Below are 13,035 nucleotides of genomic sequence, written 5' to 3'. Positions count from 1 at the left end.
GGTGTTGAGAGAAATGGTGGAGAGACAGAGCTGGTATCATCAGCATATATTTGGAAGCTGACCCCATGTAGGTGGATGATGTCGCCCAGGGGCAGCATATAGATGACGGAGAGGATGGGCCAAGGATAGATCCTTAGGGGATTCGAGAGGGAGTGGTGCAGGGGATGGAAGAGAAGCCATTGCTGGAAATAGTCCTAGTGAACTGGACAGCAGAAGAAAGGTGTAGGAGGAAGATGGCATCGTTGATCATGTCAAAGAGGAGAGAAGGGATAATGCATTATGGTCACAGTGACAGGGGACTTGTCACTTTGGTTAGGGTCCTTTCAGTACTATGTCAGGGGCAGAAGCCCAATTGGAGAGATTCAAAGATGAAGTTGCAGGAAAGGTGGCACACATATGGGAGGTGTCAACACATTTAGCGAACAAGAGAATCATAGAAATTTAAAGCACAGAAGGAGGCCATTTCAGTCCATCGGGTCCACGCTGGCCAACAAAGAGCTATCCAGCCTAATCCCACTTTCCAGCTCTTGTTCCGTAACCGTGTAGTTTACAGCACTTCAAGTCCACATCCGAGTGCTTATTAAATGTGATGAGGTTTTCTGCCTCTACCACCTTTTCAGGCAGAGAGTTCCAGACCCCCACCACCCTCTGGGTGAAGAAATCTCCCCTCAAATTCCCTCTAAACCTTGTACCAATTACTTTAAATCTATGCCTCCTGGTTGTTGACCATTCTTCTAAGGGAAATAGGACCATCCTATCCACTCCTAGGTCCCTCATAATCTTATACACCTCAATAAGGTCTCCCCTCAGCCTCCTCTGTTGCAAAGAAAACAAAGAAGCAAGAAATAGAAAAAACAGGAAGAAATGAACCAGTACACGACAGAGGATTAATTAGCAATCTGGTCGTGCGGGGCCCCTTGGGGAATTGTGACCATAATATGGTAGAATTCTTCATTAAGATGGAGAGTGACATAGTTAATTCAGAGACTAGGGTCCTGAACTTAAAGAAAGGAAACTTTGACGGTATGAGACGTGAATTGGCTAGGATAGATTGGAGAATGATACTTAAAGGGTTGACGGTGGATAGGCAATGGCAGACATTTAAATATAACATGGATGAACTACAGCAATTGTCCATCCCTGTGTGACGTAAGAATAAAAAAGGGAAGGTAGCTCAACCTTAGCTAACAAAGGAAATTAGGGAAAGTGTTAAATCCAAGGAAGAAGCATATAAATTGGCTAGAAAAAGCAGCAAACCTGAGGACTGGGAGACATTTAGAATTCAGCAGAGGAGGACTAAGGGTTTAATTAGGAGGGGGAAAATAGAATATGAGAGTAAGCTTGCTGGGAACATTAAAACTGACTGCAGAAGCTTCTATAGATATGTGAAGAGAAAAAGATTAGTGAAGACTAATGTAGGTCCCTTGCAGTCAGAATCAGGTGACTTGATAATGGGGAACAAGGAAATGGCAGACCAATTGAACAAATACTTTGGTTCTGTCTTCACTAAGGAAGACACAAATAACCTCCCGAAAATACTAGTGGACCGAGGGTCTAGCGAGAAGGGGGAACTGAGGGAAATCCTTATTAGTCAGGAAATGGTGTTAGGGAAATTGAAGGGACTGAAGGCCGATAAATCCTCATGGCCTAATAGTCTGCATCCCAGAGTACTTAAGGAAGTGGCCCTAGAAAATACTTGAAACTATCATTAAGGAAGAAATAGCGGGACATCTAGATTGGAATAGTGCAATCAAGCAGATGCAGCATGGATTCATGAAGGGGAAATCATGTTTAACTAATTTACTGGAATTCTTTGAGGATATAGCGAGCATGGTGGATAGAGGTGTACCGATAGATGTGGTGTATTTAGATTTTCAAAATGCATTCAATAAGGTGGCACACAAAAGGTTACTGCAGAAGATAAAGGTACACGGAGTCAGAGGAAATATATTAGCATGGATAGAGAATTGGCTGGCTAACAGAAAGCAGAGAGTCGTGATAAATGGGTCCTTTTCGGGTTGGAAGTCGGTGGTTAGTGGTGTGCCACAGGGATCGATGCTGGGACCACAACTGTTTACAATATACATAGATCATAGATGACCTGGAAGAGGGGACAGAGTGTAGTGTAACAAAATTTGCAGATGACACAAAGATTAGTGGGAAAGCGGGTTGTGTAGAGGACACAGAGAGGCTGCAAAGAGATTTAGATAGGTTAAGCGAATGGGCTAAGGTTTGGCAGATGGACTACAATGTCGGAAAGTGTGAGGTCATCCACCTTGGGAAAAATAACAGTAAAAGGGAATATTATTTGAATGGGGAGAAATTACAACATGCTGCGGTGCAGAGGGACCTGGGGGTCCTTGTGAATGAATCCCAAAAAGTTAGTTTGCAGGTGCAACAGGTAATCAGGAAGGCGAATGGAATGTTGGCCTTCATTGCGAGAGAGATGGAGTACAAAAGCAGGGAGGTTCTTCTGCAACTGTATAGGGTATTGGTGAGGCCGCACCTGGAGTACTGCGTGCAGTTTTGGTCACCTTACTTAAGGAAGGATATACTAGCTTTGGAGGGGGTACAGAGACGATTCACTGGGCTGATTCCGAAGATGAGGGGGTTACCTTATGATGATAGATTGAGTAGACTGGGTTTTTACTCGTTGGAGTTCAGAAGGATGAGGGGTGATCTTATAGAAACATTTAAAATAATGAAAGGGATAGACAACATAGAGGCAGAGAGGTTGTTTCCACTGGTCAGGGAGACTAGAACTAGGGGGCACAGCCTCAAAATACGGGGGAGCCAATTTAAAACCGAGTTGAGAAGGAATTTCTTCTCCCAGAGGGTTGTGAATCTGTGGAATTCTCTGCCCAAGGAAGCAGTTGAGGCTAGCTCATTGAATGTATTCAAGTCACAGATAGATAGATTTTTAACCAATAAGGGAATTAAGGGTTATGGGGAGCGGGCGGGTAAGTGGAGCTGAGTCCACACCAGATCAGCCATGATCTTGTTGAATGGCGGAGCAGGCTCGAGGGGCTAGATGGCCTACTCCTGTTCCTAATTCTTATATTCTTATGTTCGTTGGTGGTCATTTTCCAACATTCCATGGACTCTGGTTCAGTTCCTATGGATTGGAGGGTAGCTAATGTAACCCCACTTTTTAAAAAAGGAGGGAGAAAGAAAACAGGGAATTATAGACCGGTTAACCTGACATCGGTGGTGGGGAAAATTCTGGAATCAATTGTTGAAGATGTAATAGCAGCGCATGTGGAAAGCAGTGACAGGAGCGGTCCAAGTCAGCATGGATTTATGAAAGTGAAATCATGCTTGCCAAATCTTCTAGAGTTTTTTGAGGATGTAATTGTTGAGTGGATAAGGGAGAACCAGTGGATGTTGTGTATTTGGACATTCAAAAGGCTTTTGACAAGGTCCCACACAAGAGATTAGTGTGCAAAATTAAGGCACATGGTATTGGGGGTAATGTATTGACGTGGATAGAGAACTGGATGGCAGACAGGAAACAAAGAGTGGGAATAAATGGGTCCTTTTCAGAATGGCAGGCAGTGACTAGTGGGGTGCCGCATGGTTCAATGCTGGGACCCCAGCTATTTACAATATACGTTAATGATTTAGACGAGGGGATTAAATGTAGTATCTCCAAATTTGCGGATGACACTAAGTTGGGTGGCAGTGTCAGCTGCGAGGAGGATGCTATGAGGCTGCAGAGTGACTTGGATAGGTTAGGTGAGTGGGCAAATGCATGGTTATCCACTTTGGTGGTAAAAACAGAGAGACAGATTATTATCTGAATGGTGACAGATTAGGAAAAGGGGAGGTGCAACGAGACCTGGGTGTCATGGTACATCAGTCATTGAAGGTTGGCATGCAGGTACAGCAGGCGGTTAAGAAAGCAAATGGCATGTTGGCCTTCATAGCGAGGGGATTTGAGTACAGTGGCAGGGAGGTGTTACTACAGTTGTACAGGGCCTTGGTGAGGCCACACCTGGAGTATTGTGTACAGTTTTGGTCTCCTAACTTGAGGAATTCTTGCTATTGAGGGAGTGCAGCGAATGTTCACCAGACTGATTCCCGGGATGGCAGGACTGACATATCAAGAAAGACTGGATCAACTGGGCTTGTATTCACTGGAGTTCAGAAGAATGAGAGGGGATCTCATCGAAACGTTTAAAATTCTGACGGGTTTAGACAGGTTAGATGCAGGAAGAATGTTCCCAATGTTGGGGAAGTCCAGAATCAGGGGTCACAGTCTAAGGATAAGGGGTAAGCCATTTAGGACCGAGATGAGGAGAAACTTCTTCACCCAGAGAGTGGTGAACCTGTGGAATTCTCTACCACAGAAAGTTGTTGAGGCCAATTCATTAAATATATTCAAAAAGGAGTTAGATGTAGTCCTTACAACTAGGGGGATCAAGGGGTATGGCGAGAAAGCAGGAATGGGATACTGAAGTTGCATGTTCAGCCATGAACTCATTGAATGGCAGTGCAGGCTCGAAGGGCCGAATGGCTGACTCCTGCACCTATTTTCTATGTCAAGACCAGGGGCTACAGGGACTAACCTGCATCCTACCATCCATCAGTCAGTACAGCATTTTGTGGCAATTTCTGGGTGGCTTTTACCTTAGACACTTTTAGAAAAATACACTAACCTCAAGAGATTGGCGAACCTTTTTTCTTTGTTAAGGGACAAGGACACCCACCAGATGCTACATGTCATTGTAATCACGTCAAGATTTCACAAATAGTATGATGCAGTTCAACAAGATATGTCACTGCGCAGTAACAAAAACAGAATCATTGAATTTATAGCCCAAAACAGGCCATTTAGCCCATCGTGCCTGTGCTGGTCTTGGTCTTCACATGGAGCTACCTCCTCCAATCCCATTTCTCTACCCTTGCCTCATATCATTTGATAGTCGTACTTTTCAAGTACTTATCCAATTCCCTTTTAAATAAAGAAAAAAAGAAAAACTTGCATTTATGTAGCGCCTTTCACAACATAAGGATGTCCCAAACCACTTTAAAGCCAATGAAGTGCTTTTAGAAGTGCAGTCACACAGTGTAGGACAAGGTTGTGCAATAGCAACGTGATAATGACCAGAATATCCGCTATCAGGTGTTGGTTGAAGGATAAATATTTAGGACATTGGAGAGAACTCCCCTGCTGTTCTTCAAAATAGTGCCATGAGACCTTTTACATCCACTTGCGGGCAGACCGGGCCTCGGTTTTAACGTCTCACCCAAAAGACTGCACTCTGACAGTGCAGCACTGGAGTGTCAGCCTAGATTTTATGCTCAAGCTTCTGGAGTGGGACTTGAAGACAACCTCTGACTTCGAGGCGAGAGTGCTACTCACTGAGCCACGGTTGACATCTGATGGGTTAGAGTCGCTGCCTCAATAGCCACTTCTGGTAAAGTATTCCATGAGCTGAGCTGTGGGTAATGCTGTACTTTTGTCTTAGCCACAGCAATCTTTGGACCATTATCCTTGGGAAGAAACCACTGGATGAAGTAAAACGTCAGATAAGGAGTATTAAATACCCAGACAATCTCAGTGGAGCAGACGATATTGCATTGTGTAGGCTGAATAAGTCTGTGACATTTAATAACTATATTTGGCCAATCTGTCTATCTACTGCTGTTCATTTAAGTATCAAATGTAGAGCCACAGAATCAACCGATGACGAGGATGGTAAGTGTAATGTATGCACCTATGAGTATGCTCACAGTTTTGTAGGGCTGTTGACAGTCAATGCGATCGAATCGCTAAAAATAGCACTGGGCCCTGATTCCGTTAGGTGTGTCGAGGAGGCTCAAGCATGTGGGGAGTTTTGTCCGAACTGACTCCTGTCCGGACGGAATTCCTCATCGGCGCCAAGCCCCGAAACCTCCCTCGGGAGCCGGTGCCTCACAACTTGAGCCTTCTCCAGGAAATCCTCTCCATGCCTTTCAGTTCTGCGCGGAGGGGTTTCCTGTACGGGCTGCTCTTGCACACTCTCCACCTTGCCACCCTTGTCTACCGTCCGGACACACCATGGCGCACCATCTTACCATCCGGAGGAGGCGGGGGTCTCCAATGGAGTGCACTCTACGCGGGAGTCCTCCCTCTATTTATTGGGGACTTGGCCTAGTTTTTAAAGTCGGTTCACGGGCTCCCAGGCCACCTGCAATTTCAGCGGTCTGGAAGAGTCCGTGTTCCCTGTTATTGAATGTGTGAGGTTGCAGCCCCTCTTCCAATATTTGAAGGGGCTGCTCCTCAAATTCTGGTTGCACTTCAGTCCCACACTCCAGATTTTTGGGCACACTGTGTGGAGGGGAGCGGGCAGGTCGGAAGTCCTCCTCGTAGGACTGCTCCTGGGCATGGCCAAGGGGGCCATCAGCCGGTCCAAGCAGCGGGAGGTCGAGGGGGTCGTTCAGCCCGACTGCCTGCCTCTCTTCTGCGGTGACATCTGAGCCAAGGTGTCGCTGGAGATGGAGCATGTGGATCCACTGGTATGCTCGCGGCTGCCGGAGGGATTGGAGTGCATCATCACCCCCGGCAACCAAATTTTAATTTGACCGTAGTTTTTCAAAAGTTTAATTTGTTACTTTGTCGGTTTAAGTGCCCCTTTAATAAGGGGGCATTTAGTTTAAAGTTTTACATTAATAAAATAGTTGTAGAGCTGTTGAGTTGGGAGTGGCTTAGCCAGTCACGTGATGTTCACAAAACTCAATAAAACCCCAGCCAGTTGGGTTCGGGGGATCCACGATGGGGCAGGTGGTTGTGAACCTGGTGGATGAACTGGCAATGTGTCGCGTGATTGTTAAACCTTTTGCTAATAAACCAACTAGTTCTTAATAGCAATGTGTTGCTATGAATTCTTAAGCAAAGAATCCATGAAGCAAATACATTACAAGAAGGAACCTGGGATGGGTTGGTGGGTATGGTGGGAGAGGGGAAGGGGACAGGGATGGGTCTGTGAAGGCATTGAGTAAACCGCTTTGGAGAGCAATGTGGGTATTTAGAATCTTTTCATATCAAAGCCAAAATGGAGAAGTTGCTTTGAAAACATTATAAAAACGCTGTGACTGTAAGTATCAAACTCATCTTTAAAATTACACAACAGTTATGTCTGTTGAAGACTTGGGATTTAAAATTATCAGGTGCGTGCATTCCGCTATACCACTAATGCCTGTGGCACATATCATCATCATAGGCAGTCCCTCGGAAACGAGGAAGACTTGCTTTCACTCTAAAAATGAGTCTTTAGGTGGCTGAACAATCCAATACGAGAACCACAGTCCCTGTCACAGGTGGAATAGATAGTCATTGTGGGAAAGGGTGGGTGGGACTGGTTTGCCGCACGCTCTTTCCGCTGCCTGCGCTTGATTTCTGCATGCTCTCGGCGATGAGTCTCGAGGTACTCAGCACATAAAGCACTAGCCGAATGGAAAGTTTGATTTTATTTTACTCTTGAGAACAAAGGAGCAGGAGTGGGCCATTCAGCCCCTCGAGCCTGTACCGCCATCCAATTAGATCATGGCTGATCTGCATCTTACCTCCAAGTACCCACCTTGGTTCCATAACCCTTAATACCCTTGCCTAACAAAAATCTTATCAATCACAGTTTTGAAATTTTCAATTGGCCTAGCCTCTTGGTGTGCGAATTTCAGATTTCCACTACCATTTGTGTGAAGTACTTCCTGGCATTCCCTACACACTTCGCATTCCTACCCAGCGCTCTGCACTTGTGCCACTATTTCATGGCCAGCACGGTGTTGGATCTGGGATTCAAAGAAGGGGCTGTGCTTGAAAGGTTAGAAATGAGGGGCAAATGTCTAAGCCCTCACCCGTGGTGTGATACCTGGTCCACCGCGAGCACGGAGGGGAAGATTTTCCAACTATTGATTTTAATTAGGTGGCTAATCTCAGATAGCACACCGTGATTTTTGCATCCATTCTCGTAGCTGGCCAGGTACCACATTGTAGGAGACAAATCGAATATCTACCCCCACAGTCCAAAATAGAAATTTCACTGTGGCGATTGCACCACCATCGAGAAGCTTTTAATGTGATGTGGCGGTGCTTGAAGCAATTGGCCACACCAGGAACATCGGCACCAATCCACCTGCAGAAGCTCCAGATCATGCAATGCCTCCAACACAGGAGTGCTGACCACAGGCCTTCAGGACTTGGGGAATGTATGGAAAATGGCTTCTGAGAGCTTCTCTCAGGGTCTGCCGAAGCTAGCAGATTTTCTCACCTGCTGATCAGTGGGCAGTTTTGTATCATAGTCTTGTATCATGCCGTAAAATTCTCTTCAAAATAGCAGATATTAGCATACGGATTAAATCAGCTGTATCATTACAGGCAAATAAAGCGTAATATTAAGCACAATAGTTGATAATTAGCTACAGTATATTAATATAATATACATACTGGGAGAAAGTCCATAATGAGTCAATTGTCCTTCATAAGAATGTCTTTAGATTAGGTTCAAGAATCTTTGTAAATTTGTTGTTTTTTACAAATTAAATTCAACCTAATTTATCCTCTCATTTGGCTTTATAAGTTTATACAATTTATCTTTTATTGGTACAGGAAAATGGGAATTTCGGATTGATGATGAAGATACTATTACACTACAAGCATTATTATCTTCATCCAATAATCAAACAGTCAACGCTTTTCACAACTTTCAGGTACACTAGGGTAACTATTTAATTTATTTCTAATCTTCCGTCATTATTCTCTACTCTCGTCAAGAGCCCCACCTAAGAATACTTTTCCCTGCCAGTACAAAGGGCAGCAACCTATTCGTTGCCTTTGCCAATACCAGTGTTTTAACCAGTGTTGTACAGTACCAGCACAGGGTTAGCTTTTTGCTGTGTTTTTTCTCTATTCCCCATTTCATTCTGCAGCTCTCTCAGATGATCCTTCCGTGAGATCAAGAACTTACACAACAGGGAATTACAGACTGGAGAAATCTCTTAACATTTCAGCGCAATTAGATATACTTTGAATCTTCCAAAAGAGTCAGTCGCCTGTCACCCACGGATCCCCCCGTGGACTCTGTAATTCCTTTCCGAGTACATTTGTGGCAGAGCCAATATGTTTTTGAAGATAATGTGACAAAAATGTACTCTCAATCCTCCCAGCTTTCTGGATGCTGCCTTTGGAAACCCAATCCAATACAGAACAACACAGTGGGTACTGTTCGTTAAAGGTGGAGCAGGCATGCACCTAGTTCAGTAATTGAGTTCAGACCTGCTTGAAACTTGATTCCATCAGTCATGAATTACTGAATTGTGTTGGTTCTTGTACAATCTGGCAGATAAACCGTGCTACAGAATGGGCTGTGGGCAATTTAGGGAATAGCTGTCTTGGGATCTACTTTTATGAATTTCTGCTCAAGGAGTGGAGATTCCCCTGTTGGGAGAACAGATCAGGAATTCAGGAACGTGCCCCAACAATTGTCCATTCTTTAAAATTCATGAAAACAGTAAGGAGAGCAACAGCTGAATTCTCACAATGTGCAATCGGAAGGTGAAGCTTTGTGTGATACTGCATAGCACACTCGCCTCAGAAGGTTGTGGTTCAAGCTCCTCTCCAGGGACTTGAGCACCTAATCCAGGCTGACACTTCAGTGCGATAGAGGGTCTGCACTATTGGAGGTGCTGTCCTTTGAATGAGACGTAAAACCAAGACCCCGTCTTCCCTCTCAAGTTGGCGTAGAAGATCCCATGCCACTATTTGTTCTGGCCAATATTTCTCCCTCAACCAACACAAAAAAAAACATATTATCTGGTCATTATCTCACTGCTGTTTGTGGGACTTTGCTGTGCGCACATTGGCTGCCGTATTCCCCTACAAAAGTGATTGCACTTCAAACGTACATTGGTTGTAAAATGTATCCTGAGGTTGTGAAAGGTGCGCTATAAATGCAAGTTCTTTCTTTATTGGATGGTCAGAGTTCACTGATGATTGAAGGAAAACTCTAATGTTATCGGCCCCAGATAAGTGAATGCAATTAATTGGTTTGTTCCTGTGGTTCCCAATATGGGTTGCTTCTGTTTTATTGGTGAGACACCAAATGGAGGCTAACCATTTCTTTAAAGAGAAAGGGGAACCAGCAGCCGTTGCCCTAGCCCACTATTACAGACCTCCGAGTGACTAGATTAGAATCAGCATTGGCAGGTGTTGGGGAACGTGGAGAAGCATGGATGCAGCGAGTTAATTAGCATAGGGCATGGATGCTAACATTGCTAAAGGAACATGGTTAAAAGTGGCATTCAGAAAAAATGTTTCAGCACTAATCTCCCAACCAGATATATTTGGGTTTAAGTCCCAGATCTCACTTGGAGAACAAGGAGGTCTGGAAACAACAGGATCAAATCAATGCCTTCCTTCTATCCATGGCAATGCACATTGGTTCATCGGTGCACTGTACCATCATAAAACCCTGTGAAAACACATCACTTGAAAATTTACTATAGCAACCTTTCCCAGGGAATAAGAACATAAGAAATAGGAGCAGGAGTAGGCCATTTGGCCCCTCGAGCCTGCTCCGCCATTTAATACAATCATGGCTGATCCGATCATGGACTCAGGTCCACTTCCCTGCCTGCTCCCCATAACCCCTTAATCCCTTATCGGTTAAGAAACTGTCAATCTCTGACTTAAATTTATTCAATGACCAAGCTTCCACAGCTCTCTGAGGCAGCAAATTCCACAGATTTACAACCCTCAGAGAAGAAATTCCTCCTCATCTCAGTTTTAAATGGGCGGACCCTTATTCTAAGATTATGCCCCCTAGTTCTAGTCTCCCCTATCAGTGGAAAGATCCTCTCTGCATCCAATTTGTCAAACCCCCTCATAATCTTATACGTTTCGATAAGATCACCTCTCATTCTTCTGAATTCCAATGAGTAGAGGTTCAACCTACTCAACCTTTCCTCATAAGTCAACCCCCTCATCTCCAGAATCAACCTAGTGAACCTTCTCTGAACTGCCTCCAAAGCAAGTATATCCTTTCTTAAATATGGAAACCAAAACTGTATGCAGTATCCCAGGTGTGGTCTCACCAATGTCCTGTATAACTATAGCAAGACTTCCCTGCTTTTATACTCCATCCCCTTTGCAATAAAGGCCAAGATTCCATTGGCCTTCCTGATCACCTGCTGTACCTGCATACTAACCTTTTGTGTTTCATGCACCAGTACCCCCAGGTCCCGCTGTACTGCAGCACTTTGCAATTTTTCTCCATTTAAATAATAACTTGTTCTTGGATTTTTTTTTTTGCCAAAGTGCATAACCTCACACTTTCCAACATAATACTCCATCTGCCTAATATTTGCCCACTCACTTAGCCTGTCGATGTCCTTTTGCAAGTTTTTTGTGTCCTCACACATTGCTTTTCCTCCCATTTTTTGTATCATCAGCAAACTTGGCTACATTACACTCGGTCCCTTCATCCAAGTCATTAATATATATTATAAATAGTTGGGGTCCCAGCTCTGATCCCTGTGACACCCCACGAGTTACTGTTTGCCAACCCAAGAATGAATCATATATCCTGACTCTCTGTTTTATGTTAGTTAGCCAATTCCCCATCCATGCTAATATATTACCCCCAACCCCGTGAACTTTTATCTTGTGCAGTTATCTTTTATGTGGCACCTTGTCAAATGCCTTCTGGAAGTCCAAATACACCACATCCACTGGTGTCCCTTTATCCACCTTGTTCATTACATCCTCAAAGAATTCCAGCAAATTTGTCAAACATGACTTCCCCTTTATAAATCCATGCTGACTCTGCCTGACTGAATTATGTTTTTCCAAATGTCCTGCTACTGCTTCTTTAATAATGGACTCCAACATTTTCCCAACCACAGATGTTAGGCTAACTGGTCTATAGTTTCCTGCTTTTTGTCTGCCTCCTTTTTTAAAATCGATGCATAGGGAATAATAGTATTTTGTTCAACTGATTACTTATATTTCTCTTTACTGCAATTAGAAATTCATATCAAGAGCTTTCTCACACAATGTTCCAATACAACCTTATACAACTGTAGATCTTTATAAAAGCCTTTAACTGAATTAGTTTCTTGTAATATTAAACCCAGGTCAACATTAATATCTGATCTGCTGAATAAATTGGCCCTCCATTTTAAAGTTCTTGGTGTTAATAAGAACAACATAAAATTACCTAATTAATTCATGAAAGATGTTTATTTGATTAACTGAATAAGTGGGCCAAAGTGAACTTGTTATATGCAAGGAGCCAATTCAGGCGTTGGCCATCATAAGGATTTGAGACAGGATTGTGACTCTTAGGATTTAAATATTCACCCTCTAACGCCATTGCAGACTTGGAAGGAATGGAAATATTTGAGGGTCGATGGGGTGTCACTGCATGTCCCACCACCATGCAGTGCCATGAGATGGTACAGTGCAAGATGGATCATCCATGTCATCAAGTTCCTGACCCCATCTATTCCACTATAGGAGCTCACAGAGGGGAGGAACAGCAGAAGGGCATTCATCCCTGCATCCTCCCCCATTTACTTCTTGTGAGTATGGCAGTGGTCTGGGAGCAGGCCGTCCATTCCATTCTTTGAGCTCTAGTTAATGTATAGCCCAATATTATGGCCCTGAAATTCCGATGTCCCGGGTCCGTACGAAGTTTCTACGGATCCGGGAAGGCATCGGAAAAGACGGTTTTCGGCACGCAATGCGCATGCGCTGAAAACTGGCATTTCCAATCTGTCAAGTTTCTGGCTTGACAGATCCTCTCCGTATCTCGGGAGCGGGGACACTTGCAAGGCAAAATTTCTGATATTTCCAAATATCTTGCCCTGCAAATGTCCTTTAAAATCTTGCGCCTGAAAAAGCAGGCGTATAGCCTACTTTTACAGGTGTAAGAGTTTAAAAACATAGAAAAACATGATTAAAATAAAAATTTTAAAAACACATTTATGTTAAAACCCTGCCCACTCATAATTTTATTTTAAACCCTAACCCTAACGTTTTTTTAAAAATCGGGA

The 13,035-nt window shown here is 43.9% G+C and overlaps 1 long non-coding RNA gene across 1 annotated transcript in view; it reads right to left on the bottom strand.

Annotated features, from left to right (window-relative positions):
- LOC139226510 (uncharacterized) overlaps positions 1-13,035 on the bottom strand; it is a 42,413-nt gene that overhangs the window by 24,523 nt on the left and 4,855 nt on the right. The gene's annotated exons all lie outside the window — the stretch shown is intronic.

Source organism: Pristiophorus japonicus, chromosome 16 (genome assembly GCF_044704955.1).
Source record: "Pristiophorus japonicus isolate sPriJap1 chromosome 16, sPriJap1.hap1, whole genome shotgun sequence".
Classification (NCBI taxonomy): Eukaryota; Metazoa; Chordata; class Chondrichthyes; family Pristiophoridae; genus Pristiophorus; species Pristiophorus japonicus.
The sequence above is the reverse complement of the archived record's forward strand: the minus strand, read 5'-3'. Positions and strand labels throughout refer to the sequence as shown.